The 17,769-nt window shown below is 36.4% G+C and overlaps 1 protein-coding gene across 1 annotated transcript in view; it reads right to left on the reverse strand.

Annotated features, from left to right (window-relative positions):
* Positions 1–17,769, reverse strand: part of LOC134674577 (flotillin-2) — a 352,073-nt gene that overhangs the window by 44,377 nt on the left and 289,927 nt on the right. The gene's annotated exons all lie outside the window — the stretch shown is intronic.

Raw genomic sequence — 17,769 nt, forward strand, 5'->3', positions numbered from 1 at the left:
CAGAAACTCGTTTTGTTACCACTGTATTCTTTCTGTGCAATAAAATATTTTTTACTTTACTTTATATACCGGAATACACGGAACTCCCTAGTCCGGCTCAGTCCCATAAATTAGTGTGGCATGGATAATTGGATATGACGTGACATGACAGGTCAGATGCTATCAAAGGAAACAGCTAGGAGACCGACCGGAAACTAGATGATATCTCGGGTTTTTTCTTTTAGATCCGATTTGGGACATGCTCTTCATCATGCAACGTTTAAAAAGTGTCAACTAAAAGTGTCGCAACCCAAAAAAAACCGGGCAAGTGCGAGTCGGACTCGCGCACGAAGGGTTCCGCACCACAATGCAAAAAAAAAACAAAAAAAAAACGGTCACCCATCGAAGTACTGACCCCGCCCGACGTTGCTTAACTTTGGTCAAAAATCACGTTTGTTGTATGGGAGCCCCATTTAAATCTTTATTTTATTCTGTTTTTAGTATTTGTTGTTATAGCGGCAACATAAATACATAATCTGTGAAAATTTCAACTGTCTAGCTATCACGGTTCGTGAGATACAGCCTGGTGACAGACGGACGGACAGCGAAGTCTTAGTAATAGGGTCCCGTTTTACCCTTTGGGTACGGAACCCTAAAAAACAGTTGGTATCGAAGTGTTTTATGAGATGGTTATTAACATAAGTGATATTTTTAATGGGTATGTTTTTATAAGAGTCGCCCATTCTGAATAAGATCAGTGAAAATAGCCAAGTACCAACAGTTCTACATAATATTCACTTTTTGTTACGTATATACGTCCGAAAATAATAAGATTAATAAGGTAATGATTTAATCGCAACTACAACAATAGATTAAATCCAACCTTCTATATTGTATAGAACAATTATTCCATTAAAATATGTAGTAGGTACTTAAACATTATACATATGCGTTCCGCACACATCTGCACGGTTATTTGCGATGTCGAAGCCAATATTTGCCTGTTAAAGTCAACGTCTGGGCTCATTACTACGTTTAAGACTAATCTCCGAGTCCAAAGGAGGTTGCAATATTTAAAATGTAGCACACCTCAGAACCAACACATGATGCGTTAAAATTACCAATCTTATAAAATTAGTAAAAATGTGAAAAACAATATGTGAATAAATACTGAAACATTTCGGTCGTTGATGTCTTGGAGCCCTCTGATTAACAGTCCGCCAGGCGGTATCGGCCTGGCAGTTAGAACAAAATTTTGACAGTTCCGAACAACTCACAGGCCGAGGCGGACTGTTAATCAGTGGGCCTCTTTAGAGGTAGCATTTTGGGGTCACCTGACGCCCGCAAGAGTTGAACACAAATACAATAAAACTGTATAATTAAAACAAAATGCCAGAAAAGTGAGTTGGGTAACGTCATGAAATTAATCGAAATTTTTTATGCCCTTTTATAAATTGTAAATCATTTTGGAAAAGTTGGAAAACAACCATTTTTCTTCTTTAGAAGTCTTTATGTTTGTTTTTTACGTATCCTGGAATATCTGTCGTAGCCGAGCGGCGGCGGCGGAGAAAAATAACTTTTAAGACTAATTCAATCAATGTCATTGGGAATCGTTAGATTTATAAACCCAAATAAAAATAAGGTTTATTAATATGTAAGTATCAAACTTCATAAATATATCTGTATAATTAATGATGTAATTTTAAATAAACAATTAATTTCAGGAAGGTAATTTATCACAACTTCAAAGTTCCTAAAAGAAATTATAACAACATCCTTTATGGCTTATGACTGTGGCACGGTTTCTTAAAATACTCCGCTGATTCACCTTGGTTTCCCAAAATATAATGCATTTAATAAGTACGTATTATAAATAGGTTAACACTTGAAAAAAAGTTCAAAGTAAATATAAAGAAATGTGACCTATAGGTAATATAGGGTACCTATTGACTTTACTGATAGCATTAAAATTAAAATTTTGATAGCATTTAGAAGTAAAACGTAAAGTAGTAAAGTTCAAAGACGACAATAGTGTGAACTGGAACACTGCACAATAAATCGCAACGAAATGCAATATAAAACTAAAGCTGCCATTGTGTATAGGGATTGCATATCGAACAGTTACTTTCTAAAATTCCTATCTCCAAGTTATCCATTTTAAAATAAACTTTAAGCTGTTTAAGATAAAGTTCAAAGTATGCACGAACGCGTCATTGGTGTGTGTAGAGTTTATTGTCCGAACATGTTTGAACGACCTTAAACTTTCAGGCCTTTACCCGAGAGGGGTCCAAACCTAGGGGAGACCGAGGTGAGTTGTGACAGAGGAGAGTTGGAACATCGTCGATTTTTTGGAATCTATTAACTAGAAACTAGGTCGCAACAGTGTGCGTTTGTTAGCTCGTAACTTGGACTAACAAACGCGCGCTATTGCGACCTAGTTTCTAGTTAATAGATTCCAAAAAATCGACGATGTTCCAACTCTCCTCTGTCACAACTCACCTCGGTCTCCCCTACTTAGTTTTAAAGTTATGTGGATTCTATTAATTATTTGTTAGCTAATTAGTTCAAAATTTATAACTGTATTATTTTTTGTGTACCTAAAGTTGGTTATGGAATAAATGGGCTGTTTATTTATTTATTTATAAACTTTCAGGCGATGTGCAAAAGTGCGTTCAACTCGACCAAAGAACCCCACAACTACCCTCCAAGCAAGCTAGAGTTAGACCTATAAAAGTCTGCAACGATTATGATAGCATACGCAGTGCTAGAGCTATTTATATGTCATAATTTCATAGAATTTCGACATTTAAAATAACATTTGCACCGCGTGTGCTATCAAAATCATTGCAGACTTGTCTTGGTCTAACTCTAATAAGTTGCACAGACAGCGGATAGCTTTCTCTTGGTTTATAATGTGGATAGGGCTAAGAAATCTAACAGCTCAGTAGATAATAATAAGAAAATAAAAAATAATAACATTGGGGACCAATAAAAATCATGAAAATTTATTGAAACACGTTTCAATATGTCTTACCCTGGTTTAATCTACATTCAATCCAAAGACACAATACAGTTTTTATATCTGATATTTGATATGAGAAGTTGAGAGGAGCCGCCTACCGTCAGATATAACTAAATATCTATGTCAAGAACTTAATACTGAGTTAGTAGGTAGGTTCAATCATAAAATATATAATTTGATAACATGTGACTCAGATATCTGGGGATTTTACCGACTTTTTCTTTTACGCATTGGAAAGCCCAAAACACAGTTCGCCTCAAAAGTGTTAAGTATAAAATTTTTGCACATATACATACATTACATCACATACAAAGTACCTATTTTTTTAATTAACAACATAATAATCATTTTACATTAAGGAACATTAGAATTAAAAAAATAGAACTAAAGTAAATTATTTAATTAGTAATAGCATTCCCCATACTTCCTTTTGACCTTAAACTCTGAAAAACCCGGTGTCAAAAAAGAAAAAAGGAATTAATAGGTATAACGGTTTCGTTTCAATTTCCAGAAAAAAAGTGTTTTGCCTTGCCTACGTGACCCCATGCACGTCGCAGGCGCAGGCGATAGCAGCGACAGCAGAAACAGTTATGTCAACAATGAACATGTAAAACCGTTATCTAAACAATTAAAACTGCTATTAATAACTGTAAGAATAATAATCATTTGATCACTGCCAAATATATCTTCTTTAATAATATAATAATGAGATAGGTTACCAAGTAAGAACAGCGAACTGCAAAAATATGAATAAGTATGTGTCAACATATGTTTTTGCACTGAAGTATATAAGATATTATATATCAGGACAGAAGACTCAGTTATCTTTGTATCGTGCTATGGCAAAATATATACATACAGGGTCATTTTTGGACAGTAAGCTATATATATTGTGCGAGGTGATTAGGTTAGGTAGGTCATACTGAACAACTTTTTCTATGGGACCATGTCCGAAATAACATAAAATTTTTGGCCGATTCATACATTTTGGTCGAGTAGATGTCGACGTTTACTATGGGAAGGGGAAATTTTTTTTTTGGGATTCGGGGTTGGTCCCATAGAAAAAGTTATTCAGTATGACCTACCTAATCACCGCGTACAATATGGCTAACGGTCCAAAAATGACCCTGTATATAAACCGTACAAGTAATGCAAGAATTCTTAACTCCTCTTAAAAAAACGTAATTGTATGGAAAAACCCAAATTACTTAACTAGCAAGTATCCTTCAACTTGGCCTCCACGAAAATCTAATTTCCTATAATACGTCTACGACGATTAACTTTTTGTCCCCCGACGCGAATTCGCTGCACGTTGTCTGGCAAAATTAAAGTAATTTGTAAAATGCCGACGCTACAGTACCGAGTGTATGTGTGTGAGTGATGCAACTCGAGTATAAATATACACACACACTGCACCGATGTGTGCACCTGGCTCACGATGAGTCAGGCGCGCGGGGTTCCCATCATAATAGCCTGATTTAATGAAACTTGGGAAGTTTATACAGTGTGGAAAGATAAGTCGGGCCCTGGAGGGAAACTACCTTAAATCCTCAAGCAGGCTCATTTTACTTAAAGGAGACATTCCTTTTTTTTAAAGAAACACAACTACGGGTGTGTCTGACCATGGGGCTTTAAATCCAGGGCTCACTTACAAAGCACACTAAACTGAGCTACTTTTTTTATGGCACTAACCCCGAAATCCCGATTTGTTTTTTAATTTTTCATACATTTTGGCTGATCAGATATCGACGCTTTCTATGGAAAAGCCAAAAGCTTTCCCCGATTTTAGCGTTGGTCCCATAGAAAAAGTAGCTCAGTTTAGCGAGTAAAATCAAGCCCTGGATTTAAAGCCCCATAGTCAGACACACCATGTATGTATAACACATATAAGGGTAATTTTGATAACATATGACTCACATATGAGTTCCAATACGCCTCTACTGTAGAATAAACGAAAAGTTTGCGTAATTGTAAAGCCGCGGTCGAAAATTGGAAAACTATATGGGCCGAGTGGGATTTCAATTCGTGACTGAATTCAATCGCATTTCCAAATAAGAAGAGAATTATTCAGAATTTAAGATATATCGCTGATTTCATATTACTATATCATATCTGTTCGAGGTAACAATAAAGACCAGTGCCCTGTTTATCAAAAAATGTAATACAAGTGGAAGTCACTTTCTATCAAAAGCTGTCAAAAAGGGACTTGTATTTTACAAGCAATTAATAAACAGGGCACAGGTGTTGTTTATTATTGATTGTTAACTACCTATACAAGTCAGCGCGGTCACACATGTGAAAACAATATTGAATGAATGAATGAATAATATTTATTTCAGGACTAGTCCCATATTATGTTAGTAACAAGTTTGGTACATACTTAAATTTAGTGTTAGTGCAAAGCAACATAAATAAATATTAAATAAATAAATATTATAGGACATTCGATATGGCATAATAAAGCTACCAATCATACCGCCCTTAAGAATATTGATAACATGAATCAGCATCAATATTGATCTGTTTCCGTGACGATTTATGGCATAAATATCGCGCTAGTTTCTTTATCAATAAACATCGCGCTAGTTTCTTTAGTTCTGTTTGGAAAGACGAATCTTCCTTCAGGCCTCACATTCAGAAGAAAAATGGAAAATGTAACCTTGATAACGTAGAGTTGAAGTCTTCTTCGTTTCTTGTTAGGAAAGTTATGCAAAAGAAATAAATCCTTAAAGGAAAAGGAAGGAAAGGATCGTTATATACATTGTACAATGTCTTAGATAATAAAGCTTAGAAACCTATGTTTATAAGATAAGATAAGATAAATAATATAACGCCGACCAAATAAAAATTTACACATTTACACATTACAATATGTATAAGTATATAATCCAGTAAAAGAGCGATACCTGCAAATCCTACAATGCATGGAAACCTTGTCAGAAGCTTCATTTCCGTTACCAGTGCTTACAGTCTAGGCCTAAGTAAGTTCAACTTAAAGTAACCAGTTCGGATGGCAATCTTCTCACCGGTGTAAAAATATGGGTGCACACATCATACTCAAGAATATTTCCCATAGCTTTAATGTCAGCGAATTAAGAACTATGGGACATATTTTTGAGTAAGTTATATGCCCCCATATTTTAACATTTGAATGTACGTACATGCGGGTAGGTATTATGTACTTATTCGGAGTTGTGTTGGGTCACGCCTAACCTAGTCGCAGCCTTGTCCTAGCCTGAAGGTCCGACATATCTACTGCCTATCGGCTGATTGACTATGCACGGCGACGCTTCCTACTGCCGAGAACGGTGTAGGAGACATGTATTTAGTCTATTGACGAATATGCACAGTTGCACACCTGTATAGTGTGGGATGAACTTAAATTGCCCATTGCTCTTACAGAACACCAATAGCGACACAATAGGTAATATACATTAGAAGCTTACGTAAAATACACATAATACCCGAGGGTACCTGCTGAAGTCGATAGCTTATATGCCTTATATGAAACACTGCGTCACCTCCAACGTTTTTAAACCATTCTCGCACACTACAACATATGTATTTCTTTAGGAAAATGTTTTCAAAATTAGTCGACAATTTAACTTACGTCTTCCGCCTGTCTGTATCTCAGTCTTCCCTGAATTGGTAGGGCATATGCGAAATATTACGAGTAGGTAGAGTAAAATATACTAATGGAGGCCCCGTATAATGATTGGTCTTTCCAACCGTATGTATGTTAAGGCAACAGTGGTGAATTTCCCTTAAATACATATATAAGGGTAAGGGCCAATCGTAGTACTTAATTATTGGACACGTTACCATCTTGAGTGTTGTTTAATGGACAAATGAGAAGATTATGTAATACTTATACAATTTTTTATTAAAATACATATCTACAATCTACAATAGACATTTCCGACCCCGTCGAACATAGCGGTAACCGATAAAGGGCAAGCCAATAAGAGCATTTATTACTTTTTCTGTCTGATAAGGGTACGAAGTCCCCAATATTGCTAGTAAGCAATTAAAGTAATCTCATTTATTTATACTTTATAGGGAGATATTTCCGAACACGAGACATTTTCTGCAAATGTAATAGTAATTAAGTGTCACATTTACATGCGACTATTAAATAATAGTTAGGTAACTATGTTATATTTTATACTTACTTACTTACTTGGTTGGCGCGATGACCCAAAATGAGTCTTGGCCTCCAACACAAGAGCACGCCACTTTGATCGGTCAGGAGCGGTATCCCGCCAGCTTTCGCCGACTCCGAGCTCACGGAGATCTGCCTCCACTCTATCTGCCCAACGGTATTTAGGACGACCAACAGGACGGCGTCCATTTGGTCGACCCAAGTAGGCCTTTTTGGCTGCCCGATCTTCACCCATCCTTTCGAGATGATGATGATGATGTTATATTTTATAGTCACGTAAATGTGCATTCATTGATACGAACTAATATGATAACGGATATGTATTTAAATAGCATGAAGTACCAGGTAGGCGTAGACGAGATCAACAAGCCCTTTGTATCGTATAGTTCGTGCTGTTCGTATATGTATCTTTTTTGCGCAACAGAAACACATACACTTTCCAATAACACGGCCCTAAAGGACGCACCACGTACACTGGCGTTCAAAAGTGCATGGAGATGTTGCAACCGTAATATTATGGCATTACGGTCGATGTCATCTATCCGTGCTTTTGGACGCCACTGGCATTTGGCAGTAGGTACCTACTGTCCACTCGTCGTCTACCGATGGAAAATGTGTACATTTCTTAACAACTATCATGCAACTGTCTATCCGAACAACTCTCTCCACTTGTCTGTGATTAAAATCGAACAGAGGAGGTTCCGACCTCCAATAGTTGGAAATACTAAGTATCAGAGATGTGAAAAATACTTTATAAAAAGTATTTAAATACAAAATACAAATACTTCCTTGATAATACTATTTCAAATGCAAAATACAAAATAGTTTTTGAATTTGTATTTAAATACAAAATACGAAATAGGTATTTTCAAAATACTTTTTAAAAATACAAATGCTTTGCGATAAAATGTACTCTGAGTAGTCTGAGTAGTGAATACCTAGTCTGAATTAAAAAGTATTACTCGGAATTTCCGAGTTGAAAAGACTCTTTATTCTTTGAAATCAATCCTCTATCTAAAGTGCAAATTTCTAGTTGTTTGCTCATATTAACCGGTAGGATGTAGGTATGGATGATGGTTTTTAACGGCCAACTTTTAAAAGCATTTATTTGTAATGTTTTACAGCTAGTATAATGCCTCTCGTTAGTGTGATGAAAACGTTTCGTTTGTGTTTCACCAGGGCAGAAAAGTTTGTTCTCCTCTCGTGCCTTGAAACCCTCGCAACACTCAAGATTCCACTTTTTTAACCACTCGCTACGCTTGTGGTCATATGCGACGTTACTAAACAAATTCAACAGTTCCATGTTAAAAGAATGAGAGAGTTGCCAGGATTGTAACTCCTACCTACATTACCTACCTACTATAAAGTATTTTGTATTTTGAAAATAGAAAATAGGTCCCAAAAACTATTTCAAATAAAATACAAAATAGTTTTCTTCAAAAGGTATTTAAATACAAAATACAAAATAGGTATTTTGCATTTTAAATACAAGTATTTCAAATAAGTCACATCTCTGCTAAGTACCTATGTAAGTAGAGTGTATGTGTGTATGTGAGTAGAGTGTAGTCGAGGAAAGAATATAATCTAAATACCCTTTTTCCCTTGATCCTTCCATTATGTGTGGCTCACTCCGCGATTTCGTCGCTTTGCTACAGGTAGCTAAAAGTGCATCCGTTCGATCCCAATTTTGGGGGTTGCCAAAAGCCGCGCGTGGCTCTGTCGCCACCTAGCGGCCATATCTGTGCTGATCGTAACAGACGCGTTTTGTTAGAGAGTGAGTCTTCTGTACCTAGTACTATTATTTATTCTGTGACACTACATATTTGGTTTCTGCAAATTCTTAGAAATTCTAAATATTTCTGGTATGACAAGTTTGGCACATTGTTTTACGTACCTATTATAATATATGTTTGTTAATTTTCCTATACCTGCATGTGATCGCGTCAGGTAGTTAAGGTAGGTACGTGATTCACAGTCCAACTACAATGGCACGGTAATTAATGAATTAATGAAATAGTACTTATGAGGTACAAATTCCTGGAATTAATTGCACTGAAAATTAATTATTCTTTTGCAAATTCCATTCCATTGCGCCCACTCGATTTCGTCGAAAAATTAAGTCATAATTGTCCCAGTTCCCTGGGTGTTTTATAATAAGGCCAGAGAATGCCCCTAAAGGTAGTCAGTTGCATTGACGGATAGCGAAATTCGAGGTGCGGTCGAAAAGATCGTAGGGTATAAAGTAAACACTAGCCCCTAGACTCCGTCTAGACAAACATAATATCCGAAGTTAAGGTGGCAATCTCCTGCAAGTAATGAAAGAAAACATTGCTGCTGGCTTGGCTAAAAAAATACCGCTCAAAATTGTTTGCTTATTGAAGTCACCCTGATGTTAATAAAAACAAATAAAACAATGTTTTAATGAAATGTTTGAATTTTAATTATTACATTGTAAGTAATGTTTATCTCAATGTTGATAATGTTAATGAATAATATGATAAATGTTCCACAATATATGTATTGTTTAGTTAATAAATGCAACGAAAATCAATATTACTCAAACCAAAAAGCTCAGGTCAAAAACAGATGATTTCTTTTTTTTTTGGAAAATATCGCCAGAACTTCTTTTGTATTCGTCACGCGTTATAGGGCCCTCGACTGAAGTGCTGTTTCAAGGGAAAAATTCTAATCTAGTTAGCGAAATTTTCAACGCAAAAGACAACTTTTTCGCTTCTAAAAATACCCTTAAGTACTGGCTTGCCCTTTGAGACCCTTCAAGATAAAGTAGGCCGGCCCTTTAAAGGTTCACAATGGCTCGCTGAGTTGACAGGGACCAATACAAGTCCGTGGCTATACTCTTCATGTTACTCTTCTGGCCCAAGTCGGCAAACGCAGATACCTATACCGATATTATAAATGCTTGTAATTATACAAATAAATATTAATGGCTCTATATCCATTTTGAAACTGATGTTTTCTGCGGGTAGCCCATTCTTTAAGAGTTTTCTGACATGGCGAATTAAGGTGACAGTCCATTTCCAACGACAGCTGCACTACTGTTCATTTTACTATGGAAATTGACAATGACAGCGACGCGTTCAGTACCGGTGGTGCAGCTGCAGTTAGAAATGGAATGTTACCATTAGGGCCTCCTCATATAGTATACGCGTCGATATATATGGGGAGACCCTAATTCGCGTGAGCTGATGACTCATGGTACGGGCTCTGGTTATCAGTTCATCAGTTGGTTCATTAAGGGGCCCACAGATTACCAGTTCGCCGGACGATATCAGCCTGTCAGTTGGTCGGAGCTGTCAAATTTCGCGTTACAAGGGGCCCACTGATTAACAGTTCGCCGGACGGTATCGGCCTGTGAGTTAGAACATTTTGGCAGTTCCGAACAATTGACAGGCCGATACCGTCCGACGGACTGTTAATCAGTGAGCCCTTAACTGACTGAATTCAAAATTTTTAAAGTGCCGCAAGGTCTAAAAATAGAAAATAATAGATCGCATGTAATCCCAAGCCCTCTCAAACCACTGTTGAAGTCATTTCCTAATTCCAACCTTCCAGTGACAAAAGTCTGCATTACGTAGAGCCCATCATTACCTCTGCCCTTCTACTCAAATTCCGCCTCAAAAGATCACTGCCCCGCATTTCACTTGTAACCTATTTCCATACACAAAACCTTCTCATTATATTTAGCGACTAACTTAATTGTTTCCAATCAAGCGATATTAGACCTACAGTCAAGGCGTTAGAGAGTTGTCGGACGAATAGATAAGTTGGCAGATGTACCAGTATGTTCGTATGTGTACGCGGAAGGACGGCCCTTCCTTCCTGTTCCGGACTTGTGACATACGACACCGCCGAAATATTTACGACGGCGAACTAGAGTGTGATTAATCGCTGGCGATTGGCGTTAAGAAAACGCTTATCGCTTGTTGTTAATGTGGATTAGAAAATGTATATACAAATACATGACTTAATATCGTTTCGAAACCAAAATAAAGTAGTAATTAGTCATGGTAATAAAAAATAGGAAAGTATAAGAATCAATAGGTACAGTTTTTATTATGATAAGAAAACCTGAGCCCCGTTGTAACGTTGCAAGAGTGTATTTATGTATGGCGAGCAGAGATGTGAAAAATACTTTATAAAAAGTATTTAAATACAAAATACAAATACTTCCGTGATAATACTATTTCAAATGCAAAATACAAAATAGTTTTTGAATTTGTATTTAAATACAAAATACGAAATAGGTATTTTCAAAATACTTTTTAAAAATACAAATACTTTGCGATAAAAGGTACTCTGAGTAGTGAATACCCAGTCTGAATTAAAGAGTATTACTCGGAATTTCCGAGTTGAAAAGATTCTCTTTATTCTTTGAAATCAATCCTCTATCTAAAGTGAAATTTTCTAGTTGTTTGCTCATATTAACCGGTAGGATGTATGGATGATGGTTTTTAACGGCCAACTTTTAAAGCATTAATTTGTAATGTTTTACAGCTAGGCATTAGCCTCTCGTTAGTGTGATGAAAACGTCTCGTTTGTGTTTCATCAGGGCAGAAAAGTTTGTTCTCCTCTCGTGCCTTGAAACCCTCGCAACACTCAATATTCCACTTTTTTAACCACTCGCTACACTTGTGGTCATGTGCGACGTTACTAAACAGATTCAACAGTTCCATGTTAAAAGAATGAGAGAGTTGCCAGGATTGTAACATCAGAAGAGATTGTAACTCCTACCTACATTACCTACCTAATATAAAGTATTTTGTATTTTGAAAATAGAAAATAGGTCCCAAAAACTATTTCAAATAAAATACAAAATAGTTTTCTTCAAAAGGTATTTAAATACAAAATACAAAATAGGTATTTTGCATTTTGCATTTGCATTTTAAATACAAGTATTTCAAATAAGTCACATCTCTGATGGCGAGTTAGTAAGAATTGTATCACTAATACATGAGTAATAACACCTTATAAAACAAAGTCCCCCGCCGCGTCTGTCTGTTTGTGTGTTTGTAGGTTTGTTTGCGATACACTCAAACACTACTGAACGGATTTTCATGCGGTTCACCTATCAATATTGTGATTTTTGAGGAAGGTTTAGGGTGTATAATTTGTTAACCCGTGCCAAGCCGGGGCGGGTCGCTAGTGATTATAAAAACCCATTTTCAGACATGCTGGATGTAGGGGCCTATTTTAGATTTAAGCTAGTTATTAATTTCGTTTAGTTGTACCACTGTATATATATTGTATGTAAATAAATGATTTATGAAGTAAAAAAAAAGACAAGATAAACTTAAACGTCTTATCATAATTTCATACGACAGACTGTCGAAAACAGAGGGGTGATTAGCAAAATTAGGCATTCATTAATCCGAAAAGTCCAAACTCTGGCACAACGGATAGCCCGTTCAGCGAATTACTATGCAAATTCAGGAGTCCTAACTTCGTCGTCCTAAAGTCGACGCACCTGGACGACACTTGTGGAAACAGACATGGCGATTAAGGCTCCTCTTCACGTTGGGCCAACGCCAACGCCAACGAGGGACGCAGCCATGCGGTAGAATGAGATAGCAATATCACTTGCTCCCTCTAACGCATAAATGCGTCCCTCGTTGGCGTTGGCCCAACGTGAAGAGGAGCCTTTAAACAGATGATTCCGGTCTAACGATAAACGAGCACGTGAAACAGAATGCACACCTTAAAATCTTTTCAATGTTATTTGCAACGCGTGACGGGCGTTTGTAATTTGATCAAAAACGTAAATATTATGGTTTCGAGTGCTGCCTGGTTTTGGTTTAATGAGATACGGATAGTTAAAGAGCGCTGGTGGCCTAGCGGTAAGAGCGTGCGACTGGTGCGACTTTCAATCTGGAGGTCGCGGGTTCGAACCCCGTCTCGTACCAATGAGTTTTTCAGAACTTATGTACGAAATATCGTTTGATATTTTACCAGTCACTTTTGGGTGAAGGAAAACATCGTGAGGAAACCGGACTAATCCCAATAAGGCCTAGTTTACCCTCTGGGTTGGAAGGTCAGATGGCAGTCGCTTTCGTAAAAACTAGTGCCTACGCCAATTCTTGGGATTAGTTGTCAAGCGGACCCCAGGCTCCTATGAGCCGTGGAAAAATTCCGGGACAACGCGAGGATTATGATGAGATACGGATAGTTAAAGAGATGCGAAACAATAAAAATGCCCTTTATAATTATTAAAGGTATTGAATAAGTTGTCATGGCAACAAATTGAAATTGAACACACCATTTTATTTCGATTTACCAAGTAGGGACCTAATCTCGTTCGCTACAGAGCGTTCAGCTTCCTCGTTTATTGACAGACGTGACCTATAAGTCAGTCCTATTCGATACAATCAGAAAATAATCGAGAAAAATCAGAATTGAAACTCCATTGAACTCGGTTGCACGAGTAAGTACTAAGTATTATGTATAACTCTCTAACTTTCAGGCTCTTTATTCGCACATGTATCTGATGTATCTTTGCATACGCAAGAAAGTTATGTGACGAACACCAAGCTAGTGTTTGTATATTTTTAGCCCTCTGATTGATGGTAAATTATTAGCATGCCCCATTTGATTGCTTTTAAAGTGTATCCATTGTACCAGCTAGATAGAGCTTCTGGGCATTTTCTGAAAATCGACAACCATTGTGCCTATTTTGCGTGAAACGAGGTAGCGCTACTTACCACCCCAGCTCATGAAGCCTAGCAATATTTTCAGGTTGCTAACTGCCTCTTTTAGTGTGCTCGGAGTCCGTAGGTATTTGCTCCTTCTGTTTGCAGTCTAGGACTCTATGAGTATGTTTTTTTTTTAGTATGTGTTTTGTTATTTCCCCTTCTTCCATGCACCAATTGTGCCAATAGAATATCTCAACTTTATTTGTGTCCCATCATAAGTAGGTATTGTTTCAAATATATCAATCGCATGTCTATAAGCAAACGGAAGTGCTTGAGTTATTTCGCGAACAATTTTCCGTATAACTCATATCAGGAGCTAGTTCCTCGATCCTTATAGAGCCAACAATGGGTCAATTATCCGATCGATGGCTCGTAATAAGAGCGCTAATAATAGCTAACAGCATCTAATTAGGAACATTGAGCGCATTATGGGTATTACCTTGACATAGACAAGGAAGTAGTTCTAGATAGGTATATAAGAAAAATAGGTTACCTATAAAAAAAGATCGTAAAAATCGTTAGGTAAATATGCTAAAAACAAAATAAACATTTGTCGACCCAGTCCTAAACTAAGCAAAGCTATTGGCATTCGGACTAGATGACGATATGAAACATAGAGTCTAAATAATTCATAATTTTTAAAAGTTGTTGAACAAAAGTGTCACCGTTCGAGGAATAGAATCTATGTTTTAATTATTTGCTCGTGTTACAGGCCACACCCGGTATAGAAAAAAACTTAAGCTCAAGATTGAAGGGCTCGAAATTTGAGCCTCAAATTCACGTTTTATCTAGGTCTAGATAAGGATCTAGTCTAGACGATCTAGTACCGACGATCTAGTAACTTATTTGTTTATTGTTAACCAGCATTGTGACCGAGACCTTGACACGGGAAAATGCGGTTAAGAGATATGTATGGCCATGTCACGGCCATGTTATTGTTACTTGGCCCAAATGCCGGTATACCGGTTTCGTACGGCGCTCATATTTCTTATGGGCTTTTAATATCACCAAAGTGTCTAAAAATGGTTTGATCTGCCACAAAATGTATGTCTACTATGTATTTAATAGTTAGTTATAAGCCTAGGAAAAAAAAACCTGCTTTTTATTGTTCCAAGACAATAATAGAGATTATTAAAAACATTTAAAGTGAATATTGCTTCACCGCGCTGATATCAAAAAGTAATAACAGATGGCGCTAGTAGTAGCACCATTTTTTTAATTATAAGTATTTATAATATTATATAGATGAAAAATTAACAACTAGAATAAAAACGTAGTGCCGGTAACTTACAGGTTAAGTACTTACCTATATCAATCTTTTACGAGTGCTATAAGCCATCCAATGGTCATGTCATGTCATAAACGTCATGGCCAAATAATAGTGCCGTACAAATGCCACGTGGTGGGAATCTAGGTGACACAGTTCACGCCTTGATCAAAACGGCCAACACGAAAGCGAAACTAGCGAAAGTTTTGTGTCATGGACACTAAGAAGTTGTTTTTTATGATGTCATTATCAAATAAATATGATAAAACTGTTTCTAATTTGTATATTAATGATATATATTTTAAACCTCAGAGTAATTTGTAGCAATAAATACATATTATAGGCCACCAAATGAAGACCAAAAACAGCCACACAGGGGAAATAATTCGTGTATGAGCGAATTTTGGCATAGTTGTAGGTCAAGGTGCCTTACACAACATACTGAAAGTACTGGTGGATGGGGGGGTGTGCTAACGGGTGGAGGGGGGTTTAAAGGTCCCTTTTTTTAGTTTTTTGTAAATAACTCGTAAACAGTGGCTCATACCAAAAAAATGTTCTTATACATAAGTAATCTACATAAAATTGCCTACAAGAAAGATTCAATACACTTTTTCCCTAGGATCAATAGTAAAAAAGATATTAAAGCCGGTAAGTTAGTTGTAATCAATTTTATGCTCCCACACGTAAACGGTGGCCCATAACAAAAAAATATTCATGAACATAAATAATCTACATAAAATTTCATACAAAAAAGATTATATACACTCCGGAACCAACCCATTGTTCTGCCAAGCCAACTGAGCTACCGAGACTTACCCGAAGACAGCGAAAATTTCTACTACTACATCTTTCATATCAGCCTTAAGGTACCGTTTGGATTCAGACTACGCCAGCATTACTGCTACAGTATTCCACCGGGACATTACTGCCAACCGCATTACTGTCGCAAATGACGAAAATCGCGCAGCAACATTGATTTTGACATTTGCGCTGTAATAGTGTTACAGTCGACTGCACTAGTTCAGGAAAAGTCGAAAAGGTAATTTTTCGGGCAGTAATGCAGTAGTATTGCAGTGCGACATTACTGTCGACTGCATTACTGTCGCAAATAGCAAATATCTACTAAGCAACATTGATTTTGACAATAGGCTACATTCCTACTAGTCAAATCAGCTTCTTTTTTAGAACTGTCAAAACGATTTGCTAATACGGAATTTATATGAAAACAAATGTAGTGACGTCACGGTAAACTCACCTACTTTTTATATTTCGATCCTATTGATTAAATACAAATTGTGTTTAAAAATAGCTGCTATCTATGTTTTTCTAATAATTATCTGATGCTTTATTTCGTGCACGGTTTGAAATAATTTATTTTAAGTAGAGGAAACATCCCTATTGCGGCAGTAATGCAGTCGGCATTAATGTCGCGTTGCAATAATGCTACTATCGACTTCACTGTCAAAAGGGTGATAACCAATGACCCAGTGGCACCTGACTCCATTCTCAACACCATATTTTGCCGATGCACGACCGGGTGTGGGGCGCGATGCAGCTGCCGGAAAGCAGGAATTTCGTGCTCCAGTGTCTGCTCTGGCTCATGCACTAACGGAGCCCCATCGAAATCACCGTCAGCAATGATGATGATGATGATTTTGTAGTTTTAGAAGATAATTAGAAATTTTATTTATAGAACTATACCTCCCAATCTTAAAAATAAAGTTACTACTATGTGTAGATTGATTATAATTAAATTTATCTCTTTAGTATCTTTTTAAATATTGATCCTAGCGAAAAAGTGTACTAGATCTTTCTTATAGGCAATTTTATGTTAATTATTTATGTATAAGAACAATTTTTGCTATGCGCCGCCGTTTACTAGTTATTTACGAAAAACAAAAAAAAAACACCAGCAAATTGATTAAAACTAAATTTCTTCCTTTAATATCTCATGAAATATTGATCCTAGCGAAAAAGTATAAATAATATTTTTTGTAGAGAATTTTATCACGATTATTTAAGTATAGTAGGTTTTTATTAAACAAAATTAAATTAAAGTTACCAGCATAAGCAATAAGATGTACCTAAATAAGTTAACAATTAATTAGGCAATTAGCTAAGTCTACCCATCTATGTTTAAGGGAGTTCCCTCTGCCAACAAACTGCCCTGCAGTTTGGCAGAAGAAAAACGTCTGTAAAATTGGGTTTATTTCACCTGAATAAATGTTTTTTTTTTTTTTTATAACGTTTTTTTTTGCAATGGGCAACCGTTTACTAGTTATTTATGAAAAAGCAAAAAAAGGGACCTGCGAAGTGATTGTAATTAACATTCCCCCTTTTATATTTTTTAAAATAGTCCCAGAGAAAAATATTTCGTATATTTTTTATAGGAAATTTTATGTAGATTATTTATGTAAAAGAACATTTTTTGATATGGGCTACTGTTTACCAGTTGTTTATGAAAAACTAAAAAGATACTTTAAAATTGATTATAATTAACTTTCTCGCTTAGTAACTTTTTGAATATTGAGCCTAGTGAAAAGTATTCAATATATTTTTTGTAGCAAATTGTATATAGATTATTTGTGTTGTAGAACATTTTCTGCTATGAGCTACCGTTTACGAGTTATTT

Source organism: Cydia fagiglandana, chromosome 20 (genome assembly GCF_963556715.1).
Source record: "Cydia fagiglandana chromosome 20, ilCydFagi1.1, whole genome shotgun sequence".
In the NCBI taxonomy this organism is placed as follows: Eukaryota; Metazoa; Arthropoda; class Insecta; order Lepidoptera; family Tortricidae; genus Cydia; species Cydia fagiglandana.